The sequence below is a fragment of the Lepidochelys olivacea genome (genome assembly GCF_965140295.1).
Source record: "Lepidochelys olivacea isolate rLepOli2 genome assembly, chromosome: 1".
Taxonomy (NCBI): Eukaryota; Metazoa; Chordata; order Testudines; family Cheloniidae; genus Lepidochelys; species Lepidochelys olivacea.
The window spans coordinates 66,428,969-66,451,965 of NC_140411.1; positions in this window are offsets into that span (position 1 = coordinate 66,428,969).

Here is a 22,997-nt window from a genome sequence, read left to right on the forward strand (position 1 = left end):
GTGGCTATAAGTGCTACCGTAACAGCTCTTAGTGCACAAAAATTGTATATGTGGGGTGAGTAACCACAGAGTTGCTTAGGAAAGATAGTTCTATGAAAGTTAGGAAGTGTGGTAAGAGACCACCTGGCTTAACCAGGAGTTATTCAGTGATCTGAAACTCAAAAAAGAGTCCTACAAAAGTGGAAACAAAGTCAAATAATGAAGGATAAATACATAAAAAAACTTAACAACAGAAGCAGGTAGGGACAACATTAGAATGTCCAAGGCACAAAGTGAGATTAAACTAGCTAGAGATATAAAGGGTAACAAAAACATTCTACAAATACTTTAGAAGGAAGAGGAAGACCAAGGTTAGGGTAGGCCAGTTACTTAATGCGGGGGGTGGGGGGTGGGGGAGAGAATAACAGAAAATGTGGAAATGGTCAAAGTGCTAAATGCCCTTTTTGTTTCAGTTTTCACCAAAAAAGGATAGTAGTGATGGGATATCTAACATACTGACTGCTATTGAAAATGAGGTAGGATCTGAGGCTAAAATAGAGAAAGAACAAGTCAAAATTACTTAGACAAGTTAGATGACTTCAGGTTGGCAGGACCTGGTGAAATACCTCCGAGAATACTCAAGGAGCTGAATGAGGCAATATCTGAACCATTAGCAATTATCTTCAAAAACTCATGAAAGATGGGAGAGACTCCACATGTCTGAAAGAGGGCAAACATAGTGCCAGTCTATAAAAAGGGGAATAAGGACAACCTGAGGAATTACAAACTAGTCTGTTTAACTTCAGTACCCAGAAAAAATAATGGATCAAATAATCAAGCAATCAATTTGCAGACATCTAAAAGATAATAAAGTTAAGAACAAATCATGTCAAAACAACCTAATAGCTTTCTTTGACAGGGTAATAAGCCTTGAGGATGGGGTGGGGGGAATGATAGATGTGATCTATTTTGACTTTAGAAAGGCTTTTGATAATGTCTTGCATGACCTTTTCATAAACTAGGGCAGTGTTTCCTGAACGTGGGACGCCGCTTGTTCAGGGAAAGCCCCTGGCGGGCCCGGCCAGTTTGTTTACCTGCTGCATCCGCAGGTTCGGCCGATCGCAGCTCCCACTGGCCGCGATTCGCTGTGCCTGGCCAATGGGGGCTGTGGGAAGTGCAAAGTACTCCACTTAGGAAGGAACAATCAGTTGCACAAATACAAAATGGGAAATGACTGCCTATGAAGGAATACTGCAGAAAGGCATATAGTGGATCACAAGCTAAATATGAGTCAACAGTGTACCTCTGTTGTAAAAAAAAAAAAAAAAAAAAAAAAAGCAAACATCATTCTGGGATGTATCAGCAAGAGTGTTGTAAACAAGACATGAGAAGTTATTCTTCTGCTCTACTCTGCATTGATAAGGCCTCAACTGAAGTATTGTGTCCAGTTCTGGGCATACATTTCAGGAATAATGTGAACAAATTGGAGAAGGTCCAGAGGAGAGGAACAAAAATGATTGAAGGTCTAGAAAACATGACGTATGAGGAAAGATTGAAATAATTTGGTTTGTTTAGTCTGGATAAAAGAAGACTGAGAAGGGAAATTATTACAGGTTTCAGTTACATCAAAGGTTGTTACAAGGAGGAGGGTGAAAAATTGTTCCTCCTTAAACTCTGAGGATAGGACAAGAAGCAATAGCTTAAATTGCAGCAAGGGAGTTTTAGGTTGGACATTTGGAAAATCTTCCTAACTGTCCAGGTAGCCACTGGAACAAATTGTCTAGGGACATTGTGGAATCTCTGTCATGGGAGTATTGGTGTCAGTGTCAAACAGTGTCAGGAATGGTCTAGTAAGTTATTACTTAGTCCTGACTTTAGTGCAGGGGACTCAATTAGATGATGTATGGAGATCCCTTCCATTCCTACACTTCTATGGGTCTATGCACAAAAGGATGCCAGAGCCTAAAAATCAGGCCCAAAATGCAATTTAGAACATTCCACTGAAATATTTGATTCTGTTTTAGGATTGTGCATGCAGATAACCATTAAAATCTCTCCTCTGATATCCATTTCCCCCTCATTTCTTAATAAGGTTTGTTAAGTAACAATAGAGTCCAATTTTTTTTGTCAAATGCTGTCAAATGGGGCTATATTTTGTTGTTGTTGTTGTTGGGGTTTTTTGGGGGGAAGGGGGGATGGAAATGAGCATTTTTCTGTAAAAAAAAAAATAGCAAACTTTTCTTACCAAAGACTTAGTCATTTGAAAAATCTCATTGGCTTCTTCAGTGCTGTCTCAGAGGACAAATCACTTAAATGTAAACCATTTATTTTATTAACTACTGCTATCAGATACAACGTGCCATTTGGGGGAATATCGCTCTTTACTTCTGTAGTTGTCTGTGCGGGTATATCAATGAACAGAATCTGAAAAACAACAGGCATGAAAACCAGCACAATACCAGATCAGTTGGATTATTTTTTGTGTGTGTTTCGGTAGTACTTGTAAGGAGCTCTGTGGGATCAAGCTCTCCTTAGTCACTCTTCGCATCTATGCTTCAGCTTTGAAAATGGGGTGGTAGGGAGGGAAAGTAAATAAAGGACCCTGCAGTGTTGGGAACTCTGATTCCCAGACTCCAGTTAGCCTGCCACTTTGATAAAACGGGTCATCAGTGGCATCTCAACTAAAAGCTGTTGCTAAGTTTACTGCATACACGCCTTTCTCCAGAGACAGCACAAGCTGTTAGTCTGCTGCCACATGCCTGCTATGTAAATGGAGCTATGTAACTGCTATGAGATTGTTTACTCTGCATTGCACCTTTAAGTTTATAAGGCGTCTGCAGTATTCTGTGAAAGGCAGAACTGAGGCAGCATGGTACAGTGTAGACACTCACTGTGCTCGCACCTGAAGATTTTTCTGACTTTGTCTTGCTTTGTTGTGGCCCATAAGCTAACGTAAAACAAATGAAACAGCATGTTTGGCTGCTCTTGTATTTAGCAAAAACAGCACATACAGAACTTTTAAAGGGGTAGGAAAACTTCTGTAGCAAAACAGGGGCCTGTGATGGGTTCTCTCCCCCATATCTTCCTGGAGGCATTGGTGCTCTGGTACCCCCCTTCTTAGCATAAACTCACTCAGGCTGGGCTAACAAAAAGATTTAATACTCCAGAAGCCTAGACGAGACACTGACCAATTGGAAGCCAGCAGGCCCCTTAAGAAGGCTTGACTACTTCCTCTCAGGGAGTGTTGGATGAGGCTGGGACAGGAGAGGAGCTGGACTCCTCCTCAGTATTAGCCCAGAGCCCAGGGCCAGTTCACGGCCTTGGCTAAAAGGACTGTGATGAAGCAGTTATCTTTGAGGTTTGTTTAAAGGTGCAGGCAGCCAAATTTTGAGTTTGTTTTTATTTACTTATTGAAGACTGACACCAAGCTTCCAGCATAGGCTGCCTGCTCCAGACAGACTTCCACACTTTGTAAACTGAGGTAGGAAGCACCTTCAGCATTATATTCAACCAGAAGAAGACATGACAATGCAGCTACACCTGTGACAGGGCTCGATTCACTTGTCTACTGGAAACATTTTGTGCCACTCCTGTGATGCAAAACAGACAGACACTCAGCTAAGCCACTTAAAATGGTTTTGTGGGTCCTTTGCATCACTACAGGAGCCCATAACATCCCAGAAAAATCTGGTCCAAGATCTTCTTCCTAATCTAGTGGTTTCGCTTCCAACCCAAACGTTCAGCTATGCTACATCAAAGCATAAAATTCAGATGCACATTCTGAAGAAAAGAATCCTGCACTTCATCTTTGCACTTTGATCTTTAAATTAACCAATCATTTAACACTTGAAGAAAGGTGTTGTCATGGTAACAGGGCTAACTGCACTTCTGTCCCTTTTCTGGTCTCTCTGAATGTACTCCCTTTGGTTTTAGGCCTTATGCCTGTACATCTCTTTGGTGTGGAGTTCTGCAGTTCTTCCACTCTAAAGCTGGGCTCTGGGTTACAGTATTTTGCATATTAACCATTCTTCCCCTGTAGGTCCTACTGAGTTCTGGCACCAGTAGTTCGTCCTTTCAGGAGTCTGCAACCAATGTTATAGTGTACAGTGATCAGACAACCAAAGTATTGTGCATTTAACGGTAGAACAGTGTTAGAGGAAAAGGATTTTAAAACAATCTACATGCTTATTCATCTTACTTAAAGGCTTACCATCCCCTGATGACAGCCCAGGCAGGCCTAGCTCTGTTAGATACCCCCACTGGGTGCCGGTGTCTCAGTCTGAGTCCCCTGAAAAGCGCCTTCCCACTTTAAACCCCACTAGAGTTCTTTTGATCTCTTGTATTTCTGGGCTTTTCCTGTCCTGGCTTTGTCTCTTAACAACCCTCAAGTGTTTACTGAGGGATGGCTTATCTTCAGCCATTCTTTCTCCTTCCTGCTTGTTTTCTCAATAACCCGCTCTTAAACTTAAACCAATATATTCAGATAAAAAGCAGCTCAATAACCAGGTTAACATACGATCCTCAAATTATTACAGAGCAGCTCCACATCCATCACTGCTACAGAGTCAATTCAAGAGGGCTTCGTATAAGGGTAATACATACTAAATGAAAAATCCAGATGGTCTGGTGAATGGAGCACTAAGCATGTAAGGCAAAGTGTGATAGAAAGATATGGTAGTGTGTGGGAGAAGAAAGGGAAAATGAAGAGATGCAGGCTGAGATTTTCAAAGCCAACCAGGAATGCCCACTGGACAGCCAAATTCCTTGGCTGGCTTTAGAAATCTCAGCCATAATGCGATGGTGAATTATTTATATTTTATTTCTATAGCCTGCATCATTAAAGGCACTTAGTCGAAGCACCTTACACACAGGCCAGAGCATTCCCTTTAGCACAAAAAAGTATGGAAGGGAGAAATGCACCCAAAATGTGTTTAACTGGAGTGGGAAGGAGAGCCTGTTATGCAGCCAGTACATATGACCCCACCTCTTCTCCCTCCATTTCAGTGGAAGCAACTGTTATGCAGGACCAGATGCTCAATAAAAAACTGTAAGTAAAATGGAAGTATTCCCTTAAACCATACATGGACTTGAATCCAGAATCAGAACTGAATGTTGTTGCCTGAAGAAATACATGCCCCAACAAGGGAGAAAGGTGATAATTGAAAAGCTGTGGAAACATTTTGGCTCATAGGAATCATGTCACCCAGGAACTAATGCAAGCTAGGGAACTTTCTAGTGACTGAAAGAAGAGATGCCAGCGGATACACATCAGTGAATCTGCTCTGTTGACCTGTTTGTGGTTAACAGCAGACTATACTGAACATCACTGTGACAGCAGCCTGCAGTATATGATAGCAAGTCATACAGCAGAGGACCCTAGTTGCCAGTAGCATATGGAGGGAACATAACAGCCTAACAGCTATGTGAAATACAGAATTACTATGTAACTAAAAGAGATGTTGGAATAACTGGAGTTGCAATGTTTTCATTAATATCCCAGGTGCACAGGCATAGCAGTGTTTACTGCACACTATTTAACTCAAAGGAACAGAAATAAAAGAGGTTACTTTGAGGAAAACATCACTTGCGCAGTGTGTACTGAGAAATTATAACAGGGACGTAATAGCAAGCAGTACATAGGAGTAAAAATCACCACCTCATCCAGATAAGTATCGAAGCAGTCAAAGACAATGGGTTGAAACTGTCTCAAAGTAGACATAGTAGCCCATAGAGAGACAAGGTGGATGAAGTAGTTGGACCAATTTCTGTTGGTCAGAGAGACAAGCTTTTGAACTGACACAGGGCTCTTCTTCAAATCTGGGAAACAAAGTCAAAGTTTCACGGCTAAATACAAAATTTGAACAAATTGTTGTATTCTTAATGCAAGGGACCATTCAAGATGAAGAGGCCTGTTAACTCCTCTACAGTCATAGGGAGAAAAGGAAGTGGGGGTGAGTGGGGGGTGGGGAGAAGCAGCTGGAGGTGGTTGTTAGTGGGTTAGAGATTGTTATAATAAGCCATAAATCCAGTGTCTCTATTCAGTCCATGATTACATACCAGACACACCATCCCAAAGCAGCACCCAACCCTGCCAGAACAACAGAAGCAAAATATATGCAAACATATGTGCACTGCTACAATGATCAGCACCCCCCATAGCATTCTTTTCAAGATCCATAGGCCCTACACATGCCTATCGCAATACGTGGTATGCCGCATACAGTGCACTAAATGTCTCAACAACAACTATGTGGGTGAAACCAGACAATCACTATAGTCTCCAATGAACTCACACAGGAAAATGATAAAAGACAAAAAAGCACCCCGTAACTGTGGGTGAACACTTTTCACAAAGCCATCACTCTGTATCTGACCGTGGGGTGCTGGAACAGGGCAGGCTAGGGGGTCATGGCCCCATCACTTTTTACTGGCCGTGAGGACAAGCATGGGGGGACTGGAGAAGAGCAAATGGGGTATTGGGGGAAGAGGCGGTGCAAGGTTGGGGACTCAGGTGAAGGGGAGGGAGTGGGACTTTGGGGGGAAGGGTGGCGCAGGGGCTTGGCCTTGGGGGAACGGTGTGACGACAGAGGCTCTGGAGAAGGGGTGGTGTGAGGGGGGGACTTGGGTGAAGGGGTGGGCGTGAGGCACTGGGGGGTAGGATGGCGCAGGGGCATGGCCTGGGGGGGGCAGTGTGAGGGCAGAAGCTCTGGGGAAGGGGTGGTGTGAGGGTGGGGATTCAGGGGGAAGGGGCAGCGCAGAGGTGGAGCTTTGGCGGGAAGGGGTGCCACATGTGGGCAGGGGCCATGGTTCAGACTCCGGTAGCCTCTCCAATTCTAGGAAGCATCTGTCTCCCATGTCTGTCCTCCCAATCCTCATTCTCCAAGGAAACCTGCACAACACTTTCTAAAGGCGAGCCTGAGATGTTAAATTCATAACTTTGCTAGACACTAAAAATCATGGACTGAATAGAGACACTGGATTTATGGCTTATTATAACCATCTGTGACCCACTAACTAGGGTGACTATATCATAGAATCATAGAAGATTAGTGTTGGAAGAGACCTCAGGAGGTCATCTAGTCCAAGCCCCTGCTCAAAGCAGGACCAACCCCAACTAAATCATCCCAGCCAGGGTTTTGTCAAGCCAGGCTTTAAAAACCTCTAAGCATGGAGATTCCACCACTTCCCTAGGTAACTGATTCCAGTGCTTCACCACCCTCCGAGTGAAATAGTGTTTCCTAATATCCAGCTTAAACCTCCATCACTGCAAATTGAGACCATTGCTCCTTGTTCTGTCATCTGCCACCAGTGAGAACAGATGAGCTCCATCCTTTCTGGAATCCCCCTTCAGGTAGTTGAAGGCTTCTATCAAATCCCCCCTCACTCTTCTCTTCTGCAGACTAAACAAGCCCAGTTTCCTCAGCCTCTCCTCGTTAGTTATGTGCCTCCGCCCCCTGATTATTTTTGTTGCCCTCTGCTGGGCTCTCTCCAATTTGTCCACATCCTTTCTGTAGTGGGGGGCCCAAAACTGGATGCAATACTCCAGATGTGGCCTCACCAGTGCCGAATAGAGGGGAATAATCACTTCCCTCGATCTGCCGGCAATGCTCCTACTAATGCAGCCCAATATGCCATTAGCCTTCTTGGCAACAAGGGCTCACTTCTGACTTATATCCAGATTCTCAATCCCCAGGTCCATTTCTGCAGAACTGCTGCTTAGCCAGTCGGTCCCCAGCCTGTAGCAGTGCATGGGATTCTTCCTTCCTAAGTGCAGGACTCTGCTCTTGTCCTTGTTGAACCTCATCAGATTTCTTTTGACCCAATCCTCCAATTTGTCTAGGTCACGCTGGACCCGATCCCTACCCTCCAGCTTATCTACCTCTCCCCGCAGCTTAGTGTCCCTTTTTGGCCGGGACAGTCCTCTTTTTCAGCTCTGCTCTGGTCATCCCTACATTTTCACTAAAACTGGGCATTTGTCCCTGATTTGTGCAGGCAGTGCTGCCTTCAGAGCTGTTCTTCCCGGGCAGCAGCCACCCCATCTCTCTGGCTGCAAGGCAGAGCGGAGAGCAGAGGCTGCTGCCATTGGGTCAAGGCAGGCACAGCATCGGAGAAGCGCTACCTTTTCCCCCCAGGCAGCAGCCCCTGCTCTCCGGCTTAACATGACAGGTAGTTCAACCTGGGACAGCTGTCCACTGTTTGCATCACCGGATAGTGAGGAGTTTACTTAAAAGATTGTGCCTCAGAGATGTATAATCCCTTCCCAAGCAGCCTGGTGTTCTGGTCAAATGAGTGTGCTGCCCACATTAGAATGGTGCACTCCTCCCTGAGCTCAGTGACTGCAGCCACTGGTCTTGGAGCAGGCTGCACAAAGAGTAGGGCGACAAAGTGGAAAGTAGAGATTTGTGCTGTTGCTCTGAAGGCACTGATGCCCGCCAGCAGCAGCAGAGGAATTTGCTACTGGCAGGCCATGATGCTTTCTGAGCTGACCCCCACAGCAACAGCCTCACTTGCCAGCTACAAGGCGGAGCAGAGAAATAAGGGTGACATGGTATTGCCACCCTTACTTCTGCACTGCCTCGAAGTCTGAGCCTTCCTTACTGTGAGGCTCAATAGAGAAGGCTTTGAGCAACTTGACCAGGAGGCTGTATAGAAGCACTAAATTAATGTTCCTATCAGCTCAGTGCAAGGTCAGCAAAAAAAAGGTAGGAACCCCATTTATTGACGGGCACAAAGCATAGCTAAATGGCTTGTCAGCAACAGCAGGGTTGAAGGATGCCCCAACCGATGGGGCTTAGTGGCAATGCTCTAATTTGTAAACACTGATTTTTGTTGTTTGGCTGACTTGCAGCTGCAGGCTGAAAGCAGTGTGATGGTCTCGCCACAACTCCAATGTTTGCCTAGCTTGGGAGTCTGAGTGCTGAGGCACTTTGAAATCGGAAGGGTTTTTAATTGCACATTTTGTGGTAGCTAAGAGTCCCCCTGAGCCAAAAAAACAGGCTGCCTGCAGTAGAGGCAGAGAGCTGGGTTCAGATTCTGGGCTGAGCCAGTGTTCAGAGAATGCCTTGTGAAGGAACACTTGCAAATAAATTCTACCGTGGTGTTTAAGTAGCAGATTTACCAGGCCATAGAGATCGCTGGTGTAAACCATTGGACTTGGAGATTATCTTGGCCCATAACAAGAAATTTGTTCAGCAAAACAGAGGCTGTCAGGAGATGATAGAGAAAAACGATTTGTGTGACAGAAGTTGCATTGCAAATACGTTATCGGAAAGGCTTGGAGAAAGATTTGTCACACAGAAGTGAAGAACTTACTGCATGCTCTTGTAGAATGCGGGCAAATGAAAGAAAGGGAGTTTTACGATGTAACTGACAATTTTTACACAACATGATTGTCCTACTTACAGCACTGGAAACCTGCCTTTGAGTGCACCAAAAAGTTTAATGGGCTCTGCTGAAGAATATGCTGCAATGGGAGCAAGTACAAGACAGCCTCACTGCATGCCACACCAGAATTCCCACCTTAAATATGTTGGATGAGAATCGTCTCTTTGACGAGTGGTCTAGTGCAAAATCAGTTGTCTCCAGTTGTCTTTCAGACTGGAACCATCAGAGAATGCCCATCACCGAAAGGTGGCAGAAGATTTTTCGAGAGATGGACTGTAATGCAGTACAATACACACATCTAGCCAAGGCTGTGGGATTTGCGCTGTGTCTGCCTGGTACTACAGTGACTGTTGAACATGTCTTTTCAATTATGAATTATGTGTGGTCTCCTGAAAAATCACATCTGAATGTCTACACTATGAAGGCTGTCTGGTGTGTGCAAGTTAATTTTTCTCTAGACTGTACTGCATTCTACCACAAGTTGCTGAAAGACAAGCAAACCCTCAGAAAAAGTAGCAGCTTCCAAGAAATACAAATGATATCAAGCAGCTTCACACCCTGAAGAATGACAAGATGAGGAACAATGCCAGTAACCACTGAGTTTTAAGTAAAATATATGAAACCATGAAATATATATATATATATATATATATATGAAACTGCCTTATCTTTTTTGCATACCCTAAGTAAACTCCCCTGAGCACTGACCATCTCTTACCCGGTGTCCCGTTTTCAGTTTAGGGAACTATGGTCACCCTGCCACTAACAACCTCCCTCAGCTGTTCCTCTCCCTTCCTTTCCTCCCTATTATTTGAGGGGCCACTTCACCTTGGATGGTCCCTTTGAAATATGTGTTAACTACTCATGCTAAACAATCTGTTCAGATCTTGTTTTTAACAGTGACACTTTGAGTTAGTTTTCCAGGCCTGAAGTAGAGCTTCATGTAGCTTGAATGCTTGTCTCTCTCACCACTAGAAGTTGCTCCAATAAAAGATATTATTTCACCCACCCTCGTGTCTCTAAAATCCTTGGACCAACACAACAATACCTCATAAAACACACAAAACTTGGCTACAACAATACCCCAAATAATAACCCATGTTATGCTCAGTAGAATATGCCCAACAACACCACACTTCAATATGTAAGTGATCCATATCATCCATTAGTCACTGCTTTAGATACACTCATGAATCAACTCAGCAGAGGCTTGGAATTGTAACATAGATGAATTCTACCTTGGAGCAATGCTAGTAAAAGTTATGAGTAATATTAGGTTTTGCTCAGTGTACACCTGTGGGCATTTCAAACAATACACTTAAAGGAGGTGGACCCAAATATGCATTGTGTGTTGTATGACCTTCTCTATGTATAACTGGAAAGGGAGAATGCAGCATGCTCTGACCACACCTTCGTTTTGCATAACCAAGCCCAAGTGTGCCATGGAGGTAGAACAGACACTATCTCTTTTGTTGCAACTGCTAATCTGATATCACAATAATTGATAATTGGCTTTGACAGTGAAACCCTGAACCCTGAACTGAATCTATTCACTAGGTGGCAGAAAATGGAAAAAGAGTTAAATAAACTCTAAAGTACTCAAACAATTATCGGTAAATAGAAATTCTGTATTGTGACAACTCAACTAACTAGTTCCTTTTTTGTGTGATAATTCTGTAACTGTTATGTTAGTATATAGATCTGTTTGTTAGCCTGGGATAGAATTTTGGGTTTGACTTTTTAGTACTCTTATACTAATAGATTCAAAAAAAGGACAAAGATAGTGATGTTGCTTCTGCCTAGTCAGATGGATTTGTCAGTACAATGGGAAAAGAGAAGAGAAGTTAAAGTGTAACAGAATGGCCGCTGTGCTTCTGCACTACTGCTCACTACTAGGCAGAGTCAGAACAGCTCATTTCATCCTAAACCTAAAATGTTAACAGATAATAGAGATTCTCCTTTGCTGTTTATAGGAGTGTGCACTTTTGGAGTGGGTCTGAATTCCAGATCCTACATCACATTGAAGTTCCTAGTGAGCATAGTGCACAGCATAGCAAGACCAACGAATTCATAGGGCATGAATTTGATACGTGTCGGTGTGTCTGTTTGTCACTTTTTTGAGGGAACCTTAAATAAACTTACACTTCACCTGTTCCCATTTTCCTAATTGCATTTTAAATAATAAAGAGTTTTTGCCTGGAGAAGATTTCCATAATTTTAGCCAGAAGCGAAACTATGTATGGAGCGAGGAAAGGAATTAGTCCTGCAAAATACTTTTCTTTCAATCTTACCATGACTTTTTAAATCAGCATGTTTGCTCACATCTGGTGTTTTTCCTGGTCTCATTTAATCAGTCCAGTTTCATGTTGCCTGTAGTTCTCTTCATAGGACTGTTTTCTTTTGGCCAAATCCTGCTTTCACTGACAATTATGATCGCACTTATTGTAATGGAATTAGGATTTTACGTATTGAATATAGAAGGTTTTAAACTGCCCATTTTTAAACTCCTTTTTCTGGGCTGCGAACCCCTGAGGTACTGAGTCAAGGTTAGGGAAGCTGTGCATAGTTATTTTTGTGCTTTATAAAATGTCTAACATTTTTGGTGCATAAATCAGTTTTAGCTTTACCTAATTTCAGAGCATAAAGGGCATGTCAAACTTTACTAAACCGAAGCCCTGGGAAGCAGTCGATAACCATGATGGATTTTTATAATGATATAACCCTTAATGAATTATTGTAGTTCTTTAACAAGGTTTTAATAAGAAATTTCTTTTTGCCAGCATGGTTATTAGTTCTCTCATATGAATAGCCCTGGGCTTGTCTTCCATAGAATAGTACAACATAATATTTCTTTCTGTGTCAATCATACAGTACTGCAAAACTCCAAGCCATGAATAAAATACACTTACTTTTTTAAAAAAAATTATTTTAAAGGTCAGGTTTTTAGAATATGTAAGGTGAAAATAAAGATGTGCTGACTGCAAGACCACTGTTAGTCATGCATAATGGAAGAATGCCCACCACAGTATTCTGATCACCAGTCAGATGTTTCCTATACACTAAAGTACCTTTTAAAAAAATGAGAACAATATACATATTTTGCTCTAATTGGTACATGTGTATAATGTACATTATAGTATACTAAACTGATTTTCTTCAGGTTCTTTAAGGAAGCATCTGAACAGTGATCTGAATACTGCAGTGGGCCTTCTTCCATTATATATATATATATGGAGAGAGAGAGAGAGAGAGAGAGTCAGGAATGGCAACTGTCTGTCTCCAAAAGTTGATGGTACACACACCAAAGCAGTTCAGTTACTGTGTGATGCTGCAGCAACACAAGTGGATAAAAAACTCCATTTCTCAAGCGACAGTCCTTGCTACAAATAGTGCAAGTGCAAGGCACAGGGCCAGAAGATAATGTTGGAGCACTACTAGCACTTGAGGCCTCCTAAGCTTTCTTCTTTGCTATCTTCATTTTCCTCTCTCTCAACCATCAGTCTTTAGCCTCTTTGACTTCCTAGGCACAGCACAGAATTCCAGTGAGGCCTATTGCTAGCTTCATCTTCTCAGCTTGTGGTGTCAATGTTTAAAGTTTTCAAGTCCCACCTGCAGCCTAAGCCTATGTCAGCTAAGTGACCTTGCAACATCCATGAGTTCTCCATACAGGACAGCCTTTGGAATGCATCTGGTGCAATGGAGATGTCTGGGTTTGAGAATAGTGATTTGACTTTGAAATTTTGTTTTCTCAAATACTTTGGTGTCAGGAAATTATTTTCTGATGTGATATTTAGAATATGATGAAGACAGAGAGTTTGGAAGGTGTTTAACTTCTCATGTCTGCTGTAGGTGGTCCAGATTTCACCATCATACAGCAGCATGCTCAAACCACACATCTAGTAGAACCTATCTTGGTGTTCAATGTCAGTTTCCTGTTATTCCACATGCACTTGAACAGTTGTCCTAATGTGGTGGCTGCCTTTCCAATGTGAGAACTAAGCATGTCATCCAGATACAGTTGATACTAGATAGCAGAATTCATGCACATCTTCTGGTGCAGTCAACACACCTTGTGTTATAATTGTTGTCTTCTTTTGACTCATGTTTCAGAGTAACAGCAGTGTTAGTCTGTATTCGCAAAAAGGAGTACTTGTGGCACCTTAGAGACTAACCAATTTATTTGAGCATGAGCTTGTAGCTCACGAAAGCTCATGCTCAAATAAATTGGTTAGTCTCTAAGGTGCCACAAGTACTCCTTTTCTTTTTGACTCATGGTTAGTCCAAATTTGTCAAAAGCTAGCAAAGCTATTGCAAAGTTTCTGGAGCTCCTCTTCACTGTGTGCAGTGAACACTGAATCATTGGTGAAAGAAGTTAATTTAGGAGGTGTTTGACTGTGCTTTTTGCTATTAGATGTGCACTGTTGAAGAGTTTTCCATCTGATCTCATATGAAGATTTACACTGTTGGTGCCAGGTGAGAAAGCACGATGAAGCAGCAGAGAGAAGAATATACCTAAAAGTGCTGGTGCCAAAACACATCCTTGGCTGACACAACTGCGGATTTCAAAGCTGAAAGACTGATCACCATCATACTGGACTGTAGCCTTCATGCCATCATGGAAGGATCAAATCAGATGTATGAGGACTCAGGGCAACCAACTCTCTCAAGCGATTGGAAAAGATCCTTTATGGTGATCAGATCAAAAGCCCCTGTAAGACTCATGAAGGCCATGTAGAGAGGTTTTCTTTGTTCTCAACTCTTTTCTTGAAGTTGCTGTAGTGCAAAAATTATGTCCATAGTTGATCTAGTAGCACAGAAGACACACTGACTCTCTGGATAAACACATCAGCGAGAACTTGCAGTCTATTGAGAATGGCCTGTGCAAATGCCTTGCCAGCAATACTAAGGAGAGAATTTCCTCTATAGTTGTTGCCATCTTTCTGATCTCCTTTGTTTTTATACAATGTTATGATGCTGACATCCTTCATGTTTTGTGATAACTCTCCTTCCCTCTAAAAGGTAAGCAAGACATTGTGCAGTTGTTTAAGCACAACCTGGCCTCCTTGCTTCAGTATTTCAGCTGGAATTCCTTCTTTTCCTGTAGTCTTTCCTGGTGCTAGGGAGGTGATTATTTATAGATGGTTCTATATCAAGCTTTTCAGTAGTCTGCAGTATGTTGATTTCATTTAGGATTGCTTCAGAAGCAGTGGTTTCACGTGAATTGTTGGTGACAATGTTGCATTGCTTTGCTTCTCTCAATGATGATGTCTCCAATAAGAGAGTTGAGTGGAGCAGTCTTCTTGCGTTAAGGACCAATTGCTTTCTTCATTTCATCAAATATATCTCTTAGATGTCCATTCTTAAAGTGTGTTTATATCTCCTCAGACAGATAGAGCCAGTATGCTTGAGCACATTGCTTACATGTTGGTTACAATACACTCTTGGCCAATATGAAGTTAGCACATGTCTCAAGAGAGGGGTTCATGTTATGACAGAGATATGCTGTGAATTTTGCTTCAATAAATGGAAGAATTTCTGCATAGCAGTTGTCATAAATATAAAGGGAAGGGTAAACCCCTTTGAAATCCCTCCTGGCCAGGGGAAAGCTCCTCTCACCTGTAAAGGGTTAAGAAGCTAAAGGTAACCTCGCTGGCACCTGACCAAAATGACCAATGAGGAGACAAGATACTTTCAAAAGCTGGGAGGAGGGAGAGAAACAAAGGGTCTGTGTCTGTCTGTATGCTGGTTTCTGCCAGGGATAGACCAGGAATGGAGCCTTAGAACTTTTAGTAAGTAATCTAGCTAGGTATGTGTTAGATTATGATTTCTTTAAATGGCTGAGAAAAGAATTGTGCTGAATAGAATAACTATTTCTGTCTGTGTAACTTTTTTGTAACTTAAGGTTTTGCCTAGAGGGGTTCTCTATGTTTTGAATCTAATTACCCTGTAAGATATCTACCATCCTGATTTTACAGGGGGGATTTCTTTATTTCTATTTACTTCTATTTTTTATTAAAAGTCTTCTTGTAAAAAACTGAATGCTTTTTCATTGTTCTCAGATCCAAGGGTTTGGGTCTGTGGTCACCTATGCAAATTGGTGAGGCTTTTTATCCAACATTTCCCAGGAAAGGGGGGGTGCAAGTGTTGGGAGGATTGTTCATTGTTCTTAAGATCCAAGGGTCTGGGTCTGTAGTCACCTAGGCAAATTGGTGAGGCTTTTTACCAAACCTTGTCCAGGAAGTGGGGTGCAAGGTTTTGGGAAGTATTTTGGGGGGAAGGACGCGTCCAAACAGCTCTTCCCCAGTAACCAGTATTAGTTTGGTGGTGGTAGCGGCCAGTCCAAGGACAACGGGTGTAATATTTTGTATCGTGGGGAAGTTTTGACCTAAGCTGGTAAAGATAAGCTTAGGAGGTTTTTCATGCAGGTCCCCACATCTGTACCCTAGAGTTCAGAGTGGGGGAGGAACCCTGACATGGTGGCATAGTGGTGGGATTAACCTGAAATCATTTTGAGATCCAGTTGAGATTTTTTGAACTAGAAATACAGATTTTAAAAAGAATTTTTTTTCCTTTGGAAAGGAAGTCCAGAAAGCAGTTGAAACTGAAAGCAGATTGTTTTTTCTCTGCTTTGTGGCCAAGCAGAGACAAAAGGGGATTATCTTGTGAATTGCAGGTTTTCTTTGCCTGGAGGCAGGGTACTTAACTCCTGCAGGGAAATTCAGTCTTCCAACCCAGAGTTTTTTTTCTTCTTTTCTTCCTAAAAGTAAATAGGGGTTGTGTGTTCTACCCATTTGCTTTTTCTTTGGGCTGGGTAAGCAGGTTTCCAAGTAGTTGAAGGTTTTTTGCTTTAATTTGGGCCCAGAGCAGAGACAAGGGAATTGTCTTTTTCTGTAGGCTGACAGTCACTATCAGAGAATAGGTATTCTATTCCAGCACAGCAAAATTTTACAGCCACGTTTTGTTCGTTTATTTCTAAACCTCGGGTGTAAAGTTAGTTAAAAACAGAGAGGTTAGAATGACGAAATCCTCAGCTTGACTACAGCTGGAATTAGCCAAATTTCAGGCTGAGGAAAAACAAAGGTAACATGAAAGACAGATAGAACTCATGCGGCTGGAGAAGGAGGTACAGGAGGCTGCCCACAAGAGGGAAATGGAGGCAAGGAAGCATGTGGAGGAGGAGAAGGAAAAAGAGAGGAAGCATGTGGAGGAGGTGGAGAGGATAAAGGCCCAGCAGAATATACCAACAAACCCTAGCAATCCTTCTCCAGGTACCACTTCCCATCCCAGAAAGTTCCCCACCTACAAGGCAGGTGATGATACTGAGGCCTTCTTAGAAAACTTCGAAAGGGCCTGCCTTGGGTACAACATCTCTACTGACCAATACATGGTAGAGCTGAGGCCGCAGCTCAGTGGACCCTTAGCTGAGGTGGCAGCTGAAATGCCTAAAGAACACATGAACAAGTATGAACTGTTTAAATCCAAGGCGAGAGTCAGAATGGGGATAACACCCGAGCAGTCTCGTCGGAGGTTCCGAGCCCTAAGGTGGAAACCAGACATGTCATTTACCCGACATGCCTACCACATTGTGAAACATTGGGATGCCTGGATATCAGGAGCAAGTGTTGAATCTCCAGTAAATTTGCCCTTCCTAATGCAAATGGAACAATTCTTAGAGGGTGTTCCTGAGGAAATAGAAAGATACATCCTAGATGGGAAACCCAAAACTGTAATTGAGGCAGGAGAGATTGGAGCCAGATGGGTGGAGGTGGCAGAGAAGAAGAAAACTGGTCGCAGTTGGAGCGGAGACCAGAAGGGACCATCCCAGACCACACCCTATTACCGGGGGCCGCCCAAAGCCCCACCTACCTCCCAAAGAACCCTCCAGACCCCTTATCGTCCCACCACCCTGTTCTCCAGCAACCCTCCTCGCCCCAGTGACCCGTCAGCTGGACGATGTTTTAAATGTAACGAGCTGGGGCATGTAAAGGCCAACTGCCCCAAGAACCCCAACAGATTACAGTTCATTGCACCGGAATCACACCAGAGGTCCACAGGCCCAGATACCTCCCAGATACCCTTGGAGCGGAGGGAAACTGTGAGTGTGGGCGGGAAGAAGGTCACCGCGTGGAGGGACACCGGAGCACAAGTGTCAGCTATCCATGCTTCCTTAGTGGACCCCAATTTAATCAACCCAGAGATCCAAGTGACGATTCAACCCTTCAAGTCCAACTCTTTCAATTTGCCTACAGCCAAGTTGCCTGTCCAGTACAAGGGCTGGTCAGGAATGTGGACTTTTGCAGTCTATGATGATTATCCCATCCCCATGCTGTTGGGGGAAGACTTGGCCAATCATGTGAAGCAGGCCAAGAGGGTGGGAATGGTCACCCACAGCCAGGCTAAACAAGCCGTGAGGCCTAGCTCTGTTCCGGAAACTTCTATCAGGACCCAGTCAGAGGTGATGGACCCGGACCCCAGGCCAATGTCTGCAACAGCAGTAGTGGATCCAGTCCCAGAGACCCAGACGGAACCAGTCCCAGAACCGGAACCAGCCGAACAACCAACACCAGACCCCGTGTCAGCACTGAATCCAGTACTTGCAACCTCAACACCAGAGGGCCCCACCGAACCTGAACTGGCAGCAGCCGATAACCCTACCCAAGAGGCTCAGCCGGAGCCTGAATCCCAACATAGTGCACCAGCGGAGAGCGGTTCACAGTCAACAGAAACAGCTCCATCCTCTATATCGCTTCCAGAGGGACCAAGCCTAGGTCCACAATCCAATGAGGAACTGATGTCTCCAGCATCAAGGGAACAGTTCCAGACCGAACAGGAAGCAGATGAAAGCCTCCAGAGAGCTTGGACGGCGGCACGGAGCAACCCACCGCCTCTCAGCTCTTCTAATCGATCCAGGTTTGTTGTAGAAAGAGGACTTTTATATAAGGAAACTCTTTCTGGTGGACACCAGGAAGACTGGCATCCTCAGAGACAGTTGGTAGTTCCAACTAAATACCGGGCCAAGCTCTTGAGCTTAGCCCATGATCACCCTAGTGGCCATGCTGGGGTGAACAGGACCAAAGACTGTTTCGGGGGGTCATTCCACTGGGAGGGAATGGGCAAGGATGTTTCTACCTATGTCCAGTCTTGTGAGGTGTGCCAAAGAGTGGGAAAACCCCAAGACCAGGTCAAAGCCCCTCTCCAGCCACTCCCCATCATTGAAGTTCCATTTCAGTGAGTAGCTGTGGATATTCTGGGTCCTTTTCCGAAAAAGACACCCAGAGGAAAGCAGTACATACTGACTTTCATGGATTTTGCCACCCGATGGCCGGAAGCAGTAGCTCTAAGCAACACCAGGTCTAAAAGTGTGTGCCAGGCACTAGCAGACATTTTTGCCAGGGTAGGTTGGCCCTCCGACATCCTCACAGATGCAGGGACTAATTTCCTGGCAGGAACTATGAAAAACCTTTGGGAAGCTCATGGGGTAAATCACTTGGTTGCCACTCCTTACCATCATCAAACAAATGGCATGGTGGAGAAGTTTAATGGAACTTTGGGGGCCATGATACGTAAATTCGTAAATGAGCACTCCAATGATTGGGACCTAGTGTTGCAGCAGTTGCTCTTTGCCTACAGAGCTGTACCACATCCCAGTTTAGGGTTTTCCCCATTTGAACTTGTATATGGCCGTGAGGTTAAGGGGCCATTGCAGTTGGTGAAGCAGCAATGGGAGGGATTTACACCTTCTCCAGGAGCTAACATTCTGGACTTTGTAACCAACCTACAAAACACCCTCCAAACCTCTTTAGCCCTTGCTAGAGAAAACTTACAGGATGCTCAAAAAGAGCAAAAAGCCTGGTATGATAAACATGCCAGAGAGCGTTCCTTCAAAGTAGGAGACCAGGTCATGGTCTTAAAGGCGCTCCAGGCCCATAAAATGTAAGCATCGTGGGAAGGGCCATTCATGGTCCAGGAGCGCCTGGGAGCTGTTAATTATCTCATAGCATTCCCCACCTCCAACCGAAAGCCTAAGGTGTACCATATTAATTCTCTAAAGCCCTTTTATTCCAGAGAATTAAAGGTTTGTCAGTTTACAGCCCAGGGAGGAGACGACGCTGAGTGGCCTGAAGGTGTTTACTACGAAGGGAAATGTGCTGGTGGTGTGGAAGAGGTGAACCTCTCCATGACCCTTGGGTGTATGCAGCAACAGCAGATCCAGGAGCTGTGCACTAGCTACGCGCCAACGTTCTCAGCCACCCCAGGACTGACTGAACGGGCATACCACTCCATTGACACAGGTAATGCTCACCCAATTAGGGTCCAACCTTACCGGGTGTCTCCTCAAGCTAAAACTGCTATAGAACGGGAGATCCAGGATATGTTACAGTTGGGTGTAATCCGCCCCTCTGAAAGTGCATGGGCATCTCCAGTGGTTCTAGTTCCCAAACCAGATGGGGAAATACGTTTTTGCGTGGACTACCGTAAGCTAAATGCTGTAACTCGCCCAGACAACTATCCAATGCCACGCACTGATGAACTATTAGAGAAACTGGGACGGGCCCAGTTCATCTCTACCTTGGACTTAACCAAGGGGTACTTGCAGGTACCGCTAGATGAATCTGCCAAGGAAAGGTCAGCCTTCATCACACATCTCGGGCTGTATGAATTTAATGTACTCTCTTTCGGGCTGCGAAATGCACCCGCCACTTTCCAAAGACTTGTAGATGGTCTCCTAGCGGGATTAGGAGAACATGCAGTCGCCTACCTTGACGACGTGGCCATATTTTCGGATTCCTGGGCAGACCACCTGGAGCATCTACAAAAATTCCTTGAGCGCATAAGGGAGGCAGGACTAACTGTTAAGGCTAAGAAGTGTCAAATAGGCCTAAACAGAATGACTTACCTTGGACACCAGGTGGGTCAAGGAACTGTCAGCCCCCTACTGGCCAAAGTGGATGCTATCCAAAAGTGGCCTGTCCCAAAGTCAAAGAAACAGGTTCAATCCTTCTTAGGCTTGGCCGGTTATTACAGACGATTTGTACCGCACTACAGCCAAATCGCTGCCCCACTGACAGACCTAACCAAAAAGAAACAGCCAAATGCTGTTCAGTGGACCGGAAAGTGTCAGAAGGCCTTTAACAAGCTTAAAGCGACACTCATGTCTGACCCTGTACTAAGGGCCCCAGACTTTGACAAACCGTTCCTAGTAACCACAGATGCATCCGAGCATGGTGTGGGAGCAGTTTTAATGCAGAAAGGACCTGATCAAGAATTCCACCCTGTAGTGTTTCTCAGCAAAAAACTGTCTGAGAGGGAAAGCAACTGGTCAGTCACTGAAAAAGAATGTTATGCCATTGTCTATGCTCTGGAAAAGCTACGCCCATATGTTTGGGGACGGCGTTTCCACCTGCAAACCGAGCATGCTGCACTGAAGTGGCTTCACACCGTCAAGGAAACTAACAAAAAACTTCTTCGGTGGAGTTTAGCTCTCCAAGATTTTGATTTCGACATCCAACACATCTCAGGAGCTTCTAACAAAGTGGCTGATGCACACTCCCGTGAAAGTTTCCCAGAATCAACTGGTTAAAATCGTCCTTGAGATGTGGAAAATATTGTTAGTCTTTATGTACTTGGTAGTATATTTAGAGATGCATGTGTCTTATTAACTCTGTTTTTCCTAGAGCTCCAGGAAGAAATCCCAGCCAGTGTTTCACCCTAGCTGAGATTTGGGGGGCGTGTCATAAATATAAAGGGAAGGGTAAACCCCTTTGAAATCCCTCCTGGCCAGGGGAAAGCTCCTCTCACCTGTAAAGGGTTAAGAAGCTAAAGGTAACCTCGCTGGCACCTGACCAAAATGACCAATGAGGAGACAAGATACTTTCAAAAGCTGGGAGGAGAGAGAGAAACAAAGGGTCTGTGTCTGTCTGTATGCTGGTTTCTGCCAGGGATAGACCAGGAATGGAGCCTTGGAACTTTTAGTAAGTAATCTAGCTAGGTATGTGTTAGATTATGATTTCTTTAAATGGCTGAGAAAAGAATTGTGCTGAATAGAATAACTATTTCTGTCTGTGTATCTTTTTTGTAACTTAAGGTTTTGCCTAGAGGGGTTCTCTATGTTTTGAATCTAATTACCCTGTAAGATATCTACCATCCTGATTTTACAGGGGGATTTCTTTATTTCTATTTACTTCTATTTTTTATTAAAAGTCTTCTTGTAAAAAACTGAATGCTTTTTCATTGTTCTCAGATCTAAGGGTTTGGGTCTGTGGTCACCTATGCAAATTGGTGAGGCTTTTTATCCAACATTTCCCAGGAAAGGGGGGGTGCAAGTGTTGGGAGGATTGTTCATTGTTCTTAAGATCCAAGGGTCTGGGTCTGTAGTCACCTAGGCAAATTGGTGAGGCTTTTTACCAAACCTTGTCCAGGAAGTGGGGTGCAAGGTTTTGGGAAGTATTTTGGGGGGAAGGACGCGTCCAAACAGCTCTTCCCCAGTAACCATTATTAGTTTGGTGGTGGTAGCGGCCAGTCCAAGGACAACGGGTGTAATATTTTGTACCTTGGGGAAGTTTTGACCTAAGCTGGTAAAGATAAGCTTAGGAGGTTTTTCATGCAGGTCCCCACATCTGTACCCTAGAGTTCAGAGTGGGGGAGGAACCCTGACAGCAGTCTTTACCTTGTATAGTCTTTTTTTACCAGAAGTTAAGGTAACAGCTACATGGAAAGTCTTTCTGTGTGTTTTTCATGCTACATCATCATTCAGGAGAGTTGCAGTCAATGACATAGCTTCTCTGAGATTTGCAGTGAATTGAACACACCTTCCTTGGTCTTTTGATGAAGATATCTTCTCTGGTGTTTTGTGTTGTTGCATGGGCAACAGCTTTGTTTGGTACAATAGAATTTCTGCAGTGAAAGCCTTATTTTGCATCATACAAGCACATACTCTGTGTCACAGTCTGCACTGTGAAAACTGTGAATATGGAGAACATCCTATAAGTGTTTTCTATGGGTTACAATTAAATCCAGCTGGTGCAAGCATCCAGATCTCTGCTGTCCTGATGAGATCTTCTGGCACTGACTGCATTGGAAGTAGGTTTTGGTAATGCACTGGTACACAGCTCTGTTAGGATATAGATATTCAGGTCTGTCTGTAAAGGCCTACACTCTAAGAATTTAGGTGTATTCTTATCACTTAGCTAGTTATAGAGAAATAAAAGAAAGAATCAAAATCACTGTCTGCCGGTGTAAAGGCCTTGTCTTACTGTGACAGTCTGAGGCCCTGTTCTTAGGCTAAGGCCTTTGCCTAAGCAGCAGAGGCAGCCATAAGCTGGGAAGCGTATGGTCACATCCTCACATTCCAAACTAGTCAATCTGCGGCTGTTGGAAAGGTGATCCAATCTATCATCTTCAGAGAAAGGGAAGAGCCTAGAAGATGTAAAAGGAAATTTAGTTTGATAGTTTTCTGTCTGGTAAGAACTCACTTATCAATAGACACAGCTGGGAAACCCTTATGTCTTTACAGATGTAGTTGTGAAATCCTCACTTCTGTATTGTTTTGTCATTATAGTTCCCACTTTGCTATTGTTTATTTGCATGGTCTCTGTCTGGTTCTGTGATTGTTTCTGTCTGCTGTATAATTAATT